The sequence below is a fragment of the Bufo gargarizans genome, chromosome 1 (genome assembly GCF_014858855.1).
Source record: "Bufo gargarizans isolate SCDJY-AF-19 chromosome 1, ASM1485885v1, whole genome shotgun sequence".
Classification (NCBI taxonomy): Eukaryota; Metazoa; Chordata; class Amphibia; order Anura; family Bufonidae; genus Bufo; species Bufo gargarizans.
Genome location: NC_058080.1, coordinates 352432184 through 352445192, shown reverse-complemented (window position 1 = coordinate 352445192; position 13009 = coordinate 352432184). Strand labels below are relative to the sequence as shown.

The 13009-nt window shown below is 45.6% G+C and overlaps 1 protein-coding gene across 2 annotated transcripts in view; it reads right to left on the bottom strand.

Moving 5' to 3' along the window:
* TPM4 (tropomyosin 4) overlaps positions 1–13009 on the bottom strand; it is a 107100-nt gene that overhangs the window by 61723 nt on the left and 32368 nt on the right. The gene's annotated exons all lie outside the window — the stretch shown is intronic.

The window sequence follows — 13009 nt, the reverse complement described above, 5'->3', positions numbered from 1 at the left end:
GAATGTTTCATCAGAAGTCGATTCGCTCATCCCTACTTACGACAGAAATGTGTGCGACCACTCACCACCTTGTGTGTCATTTGGTACACAGTAAACCCGTCACTCATTACTATGTGCGGACTGATCTATAAGGGTACTCATGTACACATACTGATTTGTTAGAAGATTTGAGCCCCTCGTAATGACATGGGTGAAATCTCACCTCTTTCTACAGGAGCATTGAGATTTTTACAACATGCCCTAAAACCTGTGTGGATTACTTCCAAAATGGGGATTTCCATGCAGATTGTATGTAGAGAATACGGAACAAATCTGGCCCTTGGAAATATCCCCTAGTGTAGAGGTCACCCAGCGGTCTTTCTGTGCTCTAGGGCTTATTCACACTTAAATTGCGGTCACATTTTATCTTCCACATCTTCAATCACAATACTGTATATGCTAAATGGCATTAAAACACCACAGTTCTTAAAAGATTGCTGCAGATCCATTCTGTGACTGTTATAGGAATGAAGGCAAGTTTTCTTTTTGGGGGGGGGGAGTCGATTCCTTCTAACCTTCTGCTCCTGCATGAAGCAACAGTCTGCGGTAGAAACATAACATTGCTACACTAGCGCCTGCCACTGATACAGTTTTATTTGTGTCATTTACCATTACCTCTGTAAGTGCTGCTTTAAGCGTTTATCCCACAAATTTTAAGGTCTTTTTTTTTCACCTACTGGACTTACTTTACTTTCTTCTGTAGGTGGGCAGCAGCTCATCTGAGACATGACGCGCCGGCATCTCCCAGGATACATTACGCTTAGCGTTTGTTAACATTTTCCTCTCTGCACAGAAAAGAATTCCTTACATATAGCTCCACTGTGTAGCGACAGATAGAGACATATATTTCTATTCATTTAGGAGTGGGAATGAATGAACCAAAGGTGTCTGGACTGCTTCACTATGAGACCACGTTAGCGTGGGAGGGGAACAGGGAAGCTACTGAGCATGTAAGTCCACCGTGGAATGTAGGAGAAGCTGGAGCAGAAGGATTAACAGCAGGGGGTGCTACCCGAGATCAAAACGTAAACTACATAAAAAATAAAGAAAAACTTTTATTGCATGTATAATACAACTATTTCAAATCCCCTATTCATTGCATTGTGATACCTTTCTTGGGATAACCTCTGTAATATCCTGGTTACAGGAGACCACCAGTGCAATCCCTCTACAGCCGAGGAGAGAGTTTGAGCAAAATAGGGGTCATTTACAAAGAACAGAGTTTTACGCCGACTTTGATTTCCCCTGCGCTGATGGAAAATGCGCCTAATGTATGACCAGGTGCATGCTTCCTCATAAATTCGGCACTCCAAATTGAGTGAAAAACGACTCCACAACTGTTTTCAGTAACTTTGCCAGGGCTGATATTCCAGTCCCCACCACTCCCAAGTGGCGAGGATAGCATAAGGGCCGTTTCACACGAGCGGATGCCGTGCGTGGCATCCGCTCCGTGAAAGAGTGCCAAGACCCGCTGCAGACTGCAGAGGCACGGAGCAGTAACATGACTGTTAATGCTCCGTGCCTGTCTGTGATCTCTTTCCTACGAAATCACAGGGACAACTGTGATTTCGTAGGAAAGAGATCACAGACAGGCACGGAGCATTAACAGTCATGTTACTGCTCCGTGCCTCTGCAGTCTGCAGCGGGTCTTGGCACTCTTTCACGGAGCGGATGCCACGCACGGCATCCGCTCGTGTGAAACGGCCCTAAAAATGCCCATGCATCAAAATATTGTTACATAGGCATTTTAAAAGTTTTTACCCCAAAAACTAGCATAGGGATGTTAGTAAATGACCCCCAATATGTTTAGGCTTCTTTCACACACAAATTTGCGCTGACATTTTTTTGGGTAATGCTAAAAGAAAAACATAAAAATCTCTTGCAGTTTTTGCCATACTGCATGGGTTTTTATAGTTTTTGTGTGAAAGGAGTTTTGAAAAGCAAAAAAGTCATTGCTTCAGAGTGCATTTTACAAAGAAGACTCTAGAGAAACCAAAAAACACCAATGTATGGCCTGCGTTTCCCACAGACTTTCAGCTAACATTTGGAGCTGGCATTTTCTAGCAAAAACCACACACACAGATGCAAACAAACAACACCGTTTTTGTGGCATTTTTTCAGCACATTTTCTAAAAACCTATTTCTGAATCCACCCTCAAGAAAAGGGCATATATTAAAATGCAATATGCAGATTAACTGTGGGAATTCAGAAGCGTATTAGTAATTGCCAAGGGAGTGAAGCAAGAGCAGGACGGACATGATAAGTAGCTGGCGGGGAGCTTGCCTGGAGATTATGATTTCACCCGGTGTGAAGACATTGCTGCTCCTCCCCCTCCTCCTGGGCATTCCATTCCTCTGACATCAGCCAGTACCGACATCATAGGCAGCCACAGTCTACAATGATGCTGCTGCACCCGGCCATAAAGAACAGGTATCTATGAAGCATGAGGGAACGTCTGCTAGTCCTACCCAGTCCTGCTTTTTCCTCAGACATTGAATATAGCTCCAGGATGTTGGGTTGCATTAAATGTTCTGAGACAGACTGTACCCATGCTCAGAACTAGGGATGAGCAAACTTCTGTTTACAGGTTTGGCATACAAGGTTCAGGTTATCTAAGAATTCCGTTATGGACTTTCGGGAATGTGCGACAATGGGCGTTCGCTTGTCTCTGTATGCGCGATTGTAAACACCGGTACAATCGCGTATACATAGCGCTCCTTTCAGAACGCTCAGGTGTGAACCCAGTGTCAGGGTATATGCACACGCCCCAGATTTTTTTTTTTACAAAAGTTGACTCTTCCGAACATCAGAATGGAGCTTGCAAAAGTCTGTGAACATGGTGCAAAAACAACCCCGTTCACATGTATGGACACATTTACTGTGTGTGAATTTACTTGAAAATTTCAATTTTTACAATCCCTCTCCCTAAGGGCTCATGCACACGGCCGTTGCCTGGCAGTGCCTGTATTGCGGCCTGCAAACCCTTCGATGGGTCCGCAATTCGGAAGGTACTACCCCACTGAAGTACTACAGGGTTTCTCTCCGTTCCTCTGCACCGCAAAAAAACATGCTGTATTTTTCCCAATGCGGATGGATCACGGACCCATTCAAGTTGAATTGGTCTGGATCAGTTTGTGGAATTCCGCACGGATGTTGCCCATGCATTGGGGACCGCAAATTGCAGTCCCTTATGCACGGAACGGCCGACCAACGGCCTTGTGCATGAGCCTTAATAGTGTGTCCAAAATGGCCAGAAAATCAATTAAAGCAAACCGAAAAACCAGGCCCTCTATGTCACAGGTAGGTGAACATCTACAAAGCTGTATATGGTGAGGACCCCTCCAAACAAATACTTATACCTTTATGTGTGGCATATAGAATCAGTAACAAATTTCTAGGTCTTTAATGGAATTGGGCTTTAATTCTTTTTAGAAAAAACTACTCTGGCCTCATGCGCACGACCGTGTCCACAGATCCTCAAAATGTTTCTTGCTCTCATTAATAGAAATTACCTTTTTTGTCCACAATAGAGACACAAATAGGACATGTTCTATAATTTGTAGAATGGACACACATATGCAGACAACACATATGCAGCTCCTACCCGTCCCCGCCTTTCCTGCGTCACAGCCTACAGAATTATGCCCTAAGGCAAGGCCTTTTTATCCAGATTATTGGATCTGCTCCCAGCAGCCACAGAGCAGGACTCCCTGTTTTTTCTGGATGCCCAAGCAATGGCCGACTTGGCCATGTGGGATTCCTTCCTGACCAACTGGAATTGGATCTCCTTATTTGTTCCCCAAATGGAGTCCCTCTTCTCTGCCTCCAGAGGTTTCGCAGCCATCTACAATAACCAGTGGTTAGTAGGCCAGTGGCCACCAGAAATCTCGTCACTCAACAAGTACTTCAGTTCCTCCCCTCTTTTAGAAATCTACCCGATTTGTAGTGGCCGCCCAACTTTGTGGCAGGCAATCGGCCAATTCCCCGGTGACTTTCATCACGGACAATCAGACAGTAGTGGACATCATCACCAAGGGCAGGTCAAAATCACATCAAATCAAATTAGTTTGACTCTCTTTACAGTAAAATTTCCAGATATCATGCAGACATATCCAGGGCGTCCAGAATTCAGCCGCTGACGCACTGTCACACTTCAATTTACAACATTTCTTTCAGGTCATGCCAGAGGCGGAGCCAGCAGGACTATCCCCTCTAGAGTTCAACACCCTACGCATGGATTAGCACAATTCATTTCATCCACCAAATCCCTCGTACAAAGACCACTGCCAACACAGCTAGAAATTACAAGACCGGTGAACAGCTTTAAAAAAAATATAACTGTCACCAACACCTCAAACTTGGCTATAATTCCATCAGATTATACATGGCAGGGGTGCAATACTACTCTACCTTTAAAAAATCCTGATGGTAGGGTAATCTTCCCGTCCCCCGCAATCAAGGCAATTCTTAGGGGGATTAAAAAGAGTAGCCAACCCAGCACTCCAAGCAGACAACCAGTTTCAGGGGAACTGTTTAGGAAGCTCTCCAATTCCCTAGACAGCAACTCTTTTGGGCTCCAACCCAGCATGGTTATCCAGGCGGCCATGTATTTAAGCTTCTACGGTTTCCTGCGACCAGGAGAGTTCACAGGTTTCTCTTCCAAATCCAAGGGCTTAAAGAGGACCTTTCATTACAATAAAAAAAATCTAAACTAAGTATACAGACATACCAGTTCTCCCGGTATAGGCTCCGGTATCTTCGGATTTTTGGCTCAACTGGGAAAAGCCTGCTCTTGTTCTCCTGGGCATCTCCTTCTCCCAGTGGTGGCCAATTGTGGCCTGGAGTGGTGGCCAATTGCAGCACTCAGTTGATAGCCTGGGAGAAAAAAACCTCTCAGGCTATGAGCTGAGCGCTGCGATTGGCCAGCGCTACAGCCTGGAAGAAGGAGACGCCCAGGAGAACAAGAGCAGGCTCCTCCCAGTTGAGCCAAAAATCTGAAGATACCGGGAGAACGGAGCGGCGCCCAGGGATAATAGTAAGTGCAGGGAGAACCCTGGGTGCCGCTCTCCATGTCTGTATACTTAGTTTAGATTTTTTATAGTAATGAAAGTTCCTCGTTAACTAAGAGCCAGCTAGCCTGGAATCACGATCACTTCATCTTGCAACTACCTTCCATCAAAACATCACAATCAGGGCCTCCAGTCCAAGTCAAATATTTCAAATCCTTCAATAAGTGGTGCACCGTCCAGGTTTTAAATAAATGAATAAGTTCCCTGGGTAATTCTTCCCCAGATAGCCCGCTATTGCCTTTCAAAGCCAAGCCCCTCACTACAACACAGTTCGTATCCCACATCCGTCTATTAGTTTCAGGCCTAGGTCTTGATCCCAAAATCATATCAGGACACTCCTTTCGGATCGGGGCCGCCTCCTCGCGTCCAAGCACAACGTCTCCAGTCATATCATCCGTAAAATGGGTCGTTGGGAATTATCTTGCTTCACCAGGTACATTCCCAATCCACACCAGGAAATTTCGGAAGCTTTTCGTAACCTAGTTTTGTAAACCGTGTACCTATTCAATAAAATCCTAAAAAACCTACCCTGCTTGACTTTTTGGCCCCTCATAGGCTACCCATGTTGGAGGTTATGGGCACAATCCGGCCTTTTAGTTAGTCAGCAGCACGGATATGTCTATTCCTTGGCACCGTCGCGCCAGCCCCAGTATCCGTAGCCATGACCATATTAGCTGCATTACATACAATCGCTGATCCCTATACAGAATCAATGTTTACTGGCAGCAGATTCCACAGCAAATGCTGATTTTATATTCCACAGCGAGTGTTTGCTTGTTCATTAGGTGACTGGTGTCACATTCACACGGCAGTTTTCAGGAATGAGTGTTCCTAGGACTGTGGGACTGACAAGCTGCCAGCAATTTTTCATTGTTGGTTGCTAGGGCCTCTTAATATTCCGCTGTATTGCTGTCCTCAGGGCTGTGATACAGTTGAATTCTGCAATGTCTCTCATAGACTAGCGATAGATTATTATTTACCTGGCTGGCAGCCATGAGGAGGGCTCAGGCGGCCCCCTAGGCACCGGCCCACTGGGAAATTTCCCTGTAGAGTCTATGGCCAATACTCTCAACCCAGCAGGTTGTCAGCAGCTCAGGACAGAAGAGGCCTTTGTCCTGAACAGCAGCACTGACAGCATCATGGAGGTAAGTATTCATTTTTCGCCTTGGCGCAGCATTATTGGGGCACTACAGATGGGGATTATTATAATTTGAGCAGCACCATGTGGGGGGTCCATTATTATAATTGGGGCACCACTATTGGGCCACTATAAGGAAGGGAACATTATTATAACTGGGGCAGCATGATTGGGATACTGTGGGGATCATTATTATAACTGGGGCATTATAGGGGGTGGATCATTATTATAAGGGAGGCAGCACCACTGGGGAACTTTTGGGGGATGCGGGGAACTATTGTGGTACCATGGGGTGTCATTATTACACTATGTACAGTCATTAATTTAACTAGACTGGCACTATTGGGACACCATGGGGGAGGGGGTCATTATTATAACTGGGGGCTGGGGCACTATAGGGGATCATCATTTTAACTGGGCGAGCACTATGGGGACATTAGTACTACAGGCAGGGCTACAAGGGGGCATTTTTATTACATTACAAGGGCTTTATTGTTACTGGGTGTTACTATTGGGGGAGTTAATACTACTGGGCGCACTATAAGGCACCATTTTTCTTTCAACTAGGACACTTTATGAGGGTTTGTTAATATTGGGAACACTATAAGGGGGCATAAGTACTACTGGGGCACATTGTGTGGGCTTTACTACTACTGTGGTACTATAAGGGGTCATATTTACTACTGGCACATTGTGTGTGCTTTCATCCTACCAGGGGCACTTTATTACAACTGGGGCACTATAGGGTGCATTAGTACTACTGGGGAACAAACCAGAAAGGGAAATGTAGCAGCACAACAGTTGGATCCTTCAGTGGTGGTGCCCGCGGTGTCAGCTGCCAGTCTGTAGCACCCCGTCACAGCAAATACAAAAAAGAAGATGTACCACGGCACTCTCATGTCTTCAGCATTCCAACATTTAATCACCAAATCACAGCGACGTTTCGACCAGTGTGACCACACTGGTCGAAACGTCGCTGTGATTTGGTGATTAAATGTTGGAATGCTAAAGACATGAGTGACGTGGTACATCTTCTTTTTTGTATTAGTACTACTGGGGGCATTGTAGGTTATTATTACTTATGGAGTCATTATTACTACTGGGAGCATTATGGTGGGCTCTACTTCTACTGGGGGCACTATGGGCAAATACTAATTTTGTGGGCATTATGGTGGGCTTTACTACTACTACTGAGGGATTATGGATAACATTATTACTCCTATGTGGATTATTACTTCTTGGGCACAATGGCAGACATTATTACTATTGGGGCACTATTACTACTAAGGGTACTTTAGGATAGAATTATTACTATTGGTAAGACTTTTGGGGGCGCTCTTACTATGGGGGGCACCCTGGCACGGTATCAGCTTAGCACAATTTTGACACCAATACTGTGAGAGATGCTATGTGCTCAGTGCAGTTATTTTTGACAGCGCATTCTCTTGTGGTATGAGTATTTTCACAAGGACTATTTATGTAGTATAGTATTGAGGAGCACAGCAGGCACAGTATTTGAGGCGACAGGATGGGGTATTCAGAAGATGGGGAGAGTGAAGGAAAAGTAGGAAACTAAGAGGTCTGTGTGGCAAACTCTGCAGAGACAAGACATGGCTTAAAGAAGCAGTACATAACAGCACTCTCATAGTACTAAATAGAAATGGGATATAAAAACTAATGCCCCATTTTGATATGTGTGGGTAATCACTCTGGTAGGCAGGGTGAGCGGTCGCATAACACAAGCACCAAAAACAGATCTTGATCAAACTGCAGTGTTTTATTCACACAAGCAGGTTTAACAGCTCAGAAACCAACTTCACCTTAGTTGAAAGTCCTGGTGTTCGTTCACACCATGCTGCATAAAAAGTCCAAGTCCAGGTGTGTGTTCACACTTTGCCAACAGGTCCACGCCAAAGGCTAAGTCCAGGATTTAATCAACCTGTTTTCCCCCAAACAAGTCACAAGCATTCATCCAGGCACAGGCCTTCTCTCCCTGCTGCCACCTAACTGTCTTAAAGGGAGCCTGTCACCGGGATTTTGTGTATAGAGCTGAGGGCATGGGTTGCTAGATTGCCGCTAGCACATCCGCAATATCCATTCCCCATAGCTCTGTGTGCTTTTATTGTGTAAAAAAACTATTTGATACATATGCAAATTAACCTGAGATGAGTTCTGTCCCTGAGATGAGTCCAGCATAATGGAGCCCAGCACCGTCCCGCATCCTCACAATCTCCTCCTTGCTCCCTGACGTCAGAAAGCTAGAGCGCCGTAATCTCGCGATGTGTAAGCTAGTGCATGTGCAATGTCGTCATAGTGTTCCTTCCCTGTGCTGGCATCAGCCTCAGGCAGGGCCGGACTGGCCTGCCGGGATACCAGGAAATTTCCCGCTAGGCCAGCAGGCCTGAGTGCCGCAAGGCCGCGGCCCTGGTGACAAGTGGGGGCGGCAGGGCACAGCAGCAGGAGATGAGCTCTTCCATTGTGGAAGCGCTCATCTCCATAGTCATCTGTATCGCTGTCCTCGGGAAGGTGATACAGATGTCTATGCTGCGGCAGGGGAGGGACAGGTGTGTCCCCTCCTGTTCCTCTGATAGGCTGCCGGCCTAGTGCTGTACTGGCACATGATAAGGGGGGACTACTGTGTTGGCACATAAGGGGGGACTACTGTGCTGGCACATAAGGGGGAACTACTGTGCTGGCACATAAGGGGGGACTACTGTGCTGGCATATAAGGGGGGACTACCTACTGTGCTGTCACATAAGGGGCGGCTACTGTCACATAAGGGGCGGCTACTGGCACATAAGGGGCGGCTACTGGCACATGATAGGGGGGAACTCTGGCTACTGGCACATGATGGTGGGGGGCTCTGGCTACAGGCACATGCTGGTGTGGGGGCTCCTATTACTGGTACATGATTGGGGGCATCTATGGGGGCACATCTTACTGGCACATGATTGGGGTCATCTATTGGGGCACTTATTACTGGCAAATTATTGGGTGGCACTATAGGGGCATCTGAGGCTAAAAAGAAGGGGTATTTTATTTGGGGGGCTCTGTATAGGGGCATTTTATACTGGGACACATTATGGTGGGTACTATGGGGAAGGGGGGAGGAGCACTATGGGGGTCATCTACAGGGTTTATATTGGCACATTATGGGAACATTAGCTCAACTGGGGGCATTACAAAGGGGTATGTTTTGCACATTATAAGGAGAATTATTACTACTGGGGGGGGGGGGCATTATAGTGGGCTTTATTACTCCCCCATGGTATGACCCCCTAGTAGCAGCGCCAGCCTCTCCCTGCTCTGCTATCGCTCTGCCCCTTCTCCAAATCCTTATTATGAAATCTTTCTCATTAGGATAAAGCACAACATCAGCTCCGCCGAGCCCCCGGCCAAAGTGTGGAAGTAGTGTCCGAGATCCTCAAGGGCCAAGTAATTGTAAGTTTGTATGTGAAATATGTTTGTTTGGAGTTGATCTTTATTGATTTTACATTGCAGATTATTTTTTATTTTTTTTGCAGCATATGGGTGAGATTTTATAAATATTTGTATTATTTGGTCGAAAGGCTCATTGGGGGGATTGTAACAGGACTGCCGTAGAATATCTAAAATAGCTGGTCAAGTAAAATGTTGCATGCGACAATCATTAAATAGGTGGCCAACAAAAAAGGGGCGGGTCAAAGGCGTGGTAAAACACTGTCTGAGCATGCTGAGAGTTGTAGTTTTGCAGCAGTTGGAGGCATCCTGGTTGGGAAAACACTGTGATAATATGAACAATGGGGGTTCTACAAAAGAGCTATTGTGGGGCAAAGTTCATATTTTCGTGTTTACACATGTGTTTTAAAATGAATGCTTTCTCCTATTGTAAGCAAGTAAATAATGACGCAACGCTGTGGGGCTGCTATGCAACTTTTTCCAGGGCTGGTTTTTATCCCCAGCCCGGCCCTGGCCTCAGGGAACGAACTGCGCATGCGCTAGCTCGCGCATCGCGAGATTACAGCGCTCTTACTTTCTGGGGAGCAAGGAGGAGATTCTGAGGATGCGGAGCGACACAGGACTCCTTTTAGGTAAATTTGCATATGTATCAAATAGTTTTTTTTACACAATAAAAGCACACAGAGCTATGGGGACTGGGTATTGCTGATGTGCTAGCGGCCATCTAGCAGCCCATGTCCTCAGCTCTATACACAAAATCCAGGTGACAGGTTCCCTTTAAGACAGTTTGGTGTCAGCAAAGCCCGGACCGGCACCTAAGATCCGATCCGGTGCTTGACCTCACCTGGCTGTCAATCAGTCCCTTCCTCTCCACACCAAACCTTTTACTGTGTCACATATGATAAATAAGGCCTCATGCACACGACCGTTGTGTGCATCCGCAGCCGTTGTTCCGTTTTTTTTCGCGGACCCATTGACTTTCAATGGGTCCGTGGAAAAATCGGAAAATGCACCGTTTGGCTTCCGCGTCCGTGATCCGTTTTTCCAGTCCGTGAATAAAATATGACCTGTCCTATTTTTTTCACTGACAACGGTTCACGGACCCATTCAAGTCAATGGGTCCGTGAAAAATCACGGATGCACACAAGATAGTCATCCGTGTCCGTGATCCGTGTCCGTTTTTCCTATCATTTTCAATGCAAACTTGACTTAGTTTTTTTTTTCACTTTTCATGTCCGTGAATCCTCTAAAAATCAAGGAAGACCCACGGAAGAAAAAACGGTCACAGATCACGGAACAACGGAAATCCGTTTTGCGGACCGCAAAAAAAAACGGTCATGTGCATGAGGCCTAACTTTGAGGTTCTTAGCAAATATATTTTGACCAAAACAAATATGTGCACATCTACCATGGCTGGTGACCTCAATCCAGGTAGGAACCTACTCTAATTCATACCCATCTCTATGCCAGTGAGCATCTACATCCAGAAGAGCAGACCTTGCACATATACTGTGTTGCTGCTTGTTATCTCGTGTGCATTTAGGCTAGGGCTACATGGCGACATGTGCAGCCACACCTCACGTGTGAAAACAAAGCAAAACGCATCCTGCACAATATGGTAAATGAATACTATTATGCAGGATGCTTTTATTTTTTGGGCAGTATTTGGAAAATCATAATCCCTGCTCTTTCCTTGGGAACAGCACAATTCAAATCTATATAAACCCTCCATGGTACAGCAGCCCACATGCTGCCATTCATCAGACAAGTAAATTGCTCTGAACTTGACTTCCCTTCATTGTAATGGGGTCGTGATGAATGGAGCAAGTCCATAGATAGATACTTGTATTAAAGGATGGTCACATAAACAAGATGCATACAGTATGTGTTACTATAGACTGTGCCTCCATCAGAGTGCTCTGCTGTTTACTGTTCATTGCACTGTAGTGTACTAGTATCTGTTCCGCTAGAATTGCTCTGCCTCTGCCCTCTGGTGGACAGATGAAAAACTTTTAGGATACTGGAAATCACTATATCACGAATAACACAAATACATGTTTATTTAAAAATATGTTTATTTTAAAAAATTCAAATTTTTATGAAGCCCCCCCACCAGATTTCAGTGCACTGTAATCTTGATTTGTAACAGTTTTAAACACTGCTATCTGAGCAGGATCTTTGGCTGTCACTATGCATCAGGATCCTTGAACATAATATCTGACCTACAGTGAGCACAGACACTTAGGGCTCTTTCACACAAGCGGATGCCGTGCGGGTAATCCGCTGCGTGAAAGAGAGCCAAGCCCCATTCCGGACAGCAGAGACACGGAGCAGTAACATGACTGATAATAATGCTCCGTGCCTCTCTGATCTTTTTACTACAAAATAACAATGACAACTTTATCTCACTGTGATTTTGTAGTAAAAAGGCATTATCAGTCATGTTACTGCTCCGTGTCTCTGCTGTCCGGAATGGGGCTTGGCTCTCTTTCACGCAGCGGATTACCTGCACGGCATCCGCTTGTGTGAAAGAGCCCTTACGGTGCCTGCACATGCGGCAGATTTTGTGGCAGAAAATTCTGTGACTGAAAATCAGTTCCATTCATTTGAATGGGGCAGCAAACGCATAGATTTTTGCAAGCTCCATTAAAGGGGTTATCCAACCCCTATAATGCCCCCTCTAATGCACTGGCCCCTCACACAGGTTGTACTTACCTTGCTTCCCAGCACCCGTGTCAGTTCTGATGCCCGCACGGCCTGCATCTCTCCGTCAAATGAATCAAAACAATAGTAGGCCGCGACGGGGATGAGCCTTCCTATCATCACCCGCTATGCTAGGAAGGCTCATCCCTGTCGCAACCTACTGTTGGCTGACCCGTTACACCGCCCTACCCCAGCGCTGGAATTGATTTTCAGTTGCAGAATTTTCTGCCACAAAATCTGCTGTGTGTGAAGGCACCCTTACTCAAGCAGCATAAAAAGCAAAGGAATGTATGGAAAATGACATATTTCAAAACAATAAAAATGTATATGTTATCCTGGGTTTGTGGAAAGCCTAGTAACAAATATTTTTCACACTGAAAGGGCACATTTACACATAGTTTGGCCTCTTGCACACAAACGTATTTTCTTTCCGTGTCCGTTCCGTTTGTTTTTTTTGCGGACTGTATGCGGAACCATTAATTTCAATGGGTCCGCAAAAACCCCGGAAGGTACTCCATGTGCATTCCGTTTCCATATTTCCGTATATCCGTTTCGTTAAAAGATAGAACTTGTCCTATTACGGACAAGAATAGTACTGTTCTAATAGGGGCCAGCTGTTC